We start from the raw sequence: 2,932 nt of genomic DNA, 5'->3' as shown, positions 1-2,932 counted from the left end.
TGCTGAAGCACCTGATCTTCACAGACACTGCAGAGCTGGGTCAAAGACTGCTTCTTCCAGTCAAGTGTGTTTTTTTCCTGCAAGCAGCCCCCATGCTCTTTAAGATCCATTACTCACACAGTCTAAAGAACAACCAGTCTGAGAGAAGTCAGTGGTTAAGAACAGGGGAGCACTTTAGGAATTCCAATTGCCAGTGAAGTTCTTCTGGGGATTATGGCATGGAGCAGACAGCCCTCATGTAACCAGCCCGCTCTTGGTCGGTTTCCCAAGGGGCCCAGTGGAATTGGTGCGAGTGGTACTGCCAGCTGCTAAGTGGTCACAGATATTTAATCATATACCTAGATCAGGGATTTGTCCCTTCTTGAGTGGCAGGGGAAGAACTCAGCTCAGAGATGGGAAAGAAAGAGAGAAGAAACAAGAGGGAACACACAAAGGCCCAATTAGTTAGGTAGCTGAATTCAGCTCCTTTAATCTTTACTACATATAATTCCATGCAGGTTTGTGCTCCCTGTTCATATTCTTTATGGATTTTCTACCAGTCTAATCAATATCAGAAAGAAACCAGCAGGCCACGTGGAAACAGAGTGACAGTCTCATAAAACAAATGACAATACTGATGTGGGTCTGGGACAGGATGGCGGGAGCCAGAATTTGAACTCCATATAGGGGCAAATTGGGACACAAAGTCCAAAACATTCATCTTCCAGCTGATGAGGAGGGTACAGCAAGGATAGCACAATCTCACTGTAGATATAGCATTACCAGCATCCTGCACCACAGGCCAGTTTGCAGCACTTAACAGTATAATGTCCAGATGGGCCTCCCACCCTCACTTACAGAAACTCAGAACCTCTCTTAATCCACTAAAACTATGTCCCTAGGACTGTGACTGACCTTCCGTACCAGATGCACCAAACCCACAGCTAAAACCAACAGGATAAAGCTGTTATACAGACTCACACATGCCTCCTGGGGAAAGGCACATAAGGGGGTTGCTCAATGCCCTATCTTTCCCGAAGGATTCCATGCACCTTGTAGCTCTTTCCTTAACCAGTGTCAGAGAGAGCCTGGGGGTCCATCCAGGCTCTTAAAGCAAACCCCTGGCAGTCTCACAAGCATTAGGAGAGAGTATGGCAATAACTGGCAGTCCAGCCAGATTTCTCCCAGGCTTCATGAGCTCAAGTAGATTAATATGGGGTAAAAATATAAACAGTTCAATGGGGATTTATGCTCTGGCACGATGAGAGCTGGAATTGCCAAATCACAAATATTTCAGTCCCACAATCCAAACTGGTCATTCCTTTCATTTTTAAGAAGGTCCATTTCTATTTATTCAGAATTCAGTTCTCTTCTCGCAGAGAAGAGTGTACAGAAGGGTGTTACCAGGCCTGCTGGATGCCTATTACATGTTGGCTCTCTCCCTCTGCAACCGGGAGTTGTAGGCTCGTGAGACTGTGTTCCAGGCATCCATGTACCGGTCCATGCACATGGCGATGCATTTCTGAAATATAACAATGATACTTAGCTCTTGCACAGCACTTTTCACCCACAAATGCAAAGACACTTTAAAGAGAGAGAAACAGACAGATACAAATCCAAATCAAGCAAGCAACTTCCCCTGATCACCAGAGATCTGGGTTTTCCATTTCCCATGGACAAATGGAGTAAACCACAGATTTTGCTTTTTACCAGAGGCAAATGCAGATTTGTCGTTTTACCCAAGAAACCCATAGATTATGCCATTCTGCAAGGAGCTGGGAGGGAGCAGGAGGAAGGCGGAAGGACAGGGGGCGTCATGTGCACAGACATGCATGCGGTCCCAGGCAGCCTGAGAGTAGCTCCCGCAGGTAAGATGAGGGAGGAAAGGGGGATAGAAACCCCTGTAGGGAGGGAGCTAGGCAGGGCTGGGGCTGCTGCCCAGTTGGGTGGGGCTTGAGAAGCGGAGAGGAGGTTTTCTGCATGGCTACTCCGCTCCCTGCTGCGCAGTCACAAGGGGGGAGCAGGACAGCAGGGAATAGCAGGCCCCCTGCTCGCCACTGTTTCCTGCCACCCTGCTTCCCCCGCTGATCGAGCAGGGCAGTGAGCCAAGAAGCCACGCAGAAAACTTGCTCGCTGCTTCTCGCTTCCCCGCCGCCTACATGTGGGGATGCAGCGAGGGCAGCGGTGCAGGGCTGCGCCCCCCAAAGCTGCAGCTGGCACTGGAGGCAGTTGCTTGGGGGCGGAGGGGGGCAGCCCTGTCCTGCTCCCGGCTGGGGCCCTGCAGCTGCACACTGCAGCCCTGGGCCCCAAGCCCTATCCAGATGGGCAGCAGCTTCAGCCCATGCCTGCCCCAGGTACAGATCTGGGGGAACGCAGGTCCCTCCTGCCCCCTGGAAGTGCATGCAGCAGTGGGGAGCCTCCCCACCTGAGCCCACGGCGGGGGGAGCAGGGGGCTGTAGACCCCAGTCTGTAGCCCTGGCAGCTGGGGCCCCCTCCGGCAGGGCTGGGGGAGCAGGGGCACCGGCAGGGTATGGGAAGGGCTGTAGGAGGGGTGGGGGCCTTTAATTTTAATCATGGATTTGAGAAGTGTTAGCGGAGCATTTGTGATTTTTTTTTTTTTATCAAGAAGAAGCAGGATCCCTGTTGATCACCCAGCAGATGAGAAGGACAAGGAGTAGAAGCAGATCCATCCCACCCTGCAACAGCCAACCCGAGGTGTCTGCAAGAGAGCTGTACGCGCTGGGACAGCGCAGGCAGGTGAGGTGCTCAGGGCACGAGGCAAGGGACTAGACCCTCCCCGACCCTCTCCGGGACTTCAGGCAAGTAGCACTTGGCCTGGCCTGCATCTCCCCACCTCCACGATGGAAACAGCTCCCTTTAGGACAGCGCTACAGCGCGCTCAGGGAGGAGCTGCACGGCAGATAATACCCCCACCCGTGCAGACAATCCTGCG

Source organism: Alligator sinensis, unplaced genomic scaffold (assembly GCF_000455745.1).
Source record: "Alligator sinensis unplaced genomic scaffold, ASM45574v1 scaffold189_1, whole genome shotgun sequence".
NCBI lineage: Eukaryota > Metazoa > Chordata > Crocodylia > Alligatoridae > Alligator > Alligator sinensis.
This window is presented reverse-complemented; position numbering follows the sequence as displayed.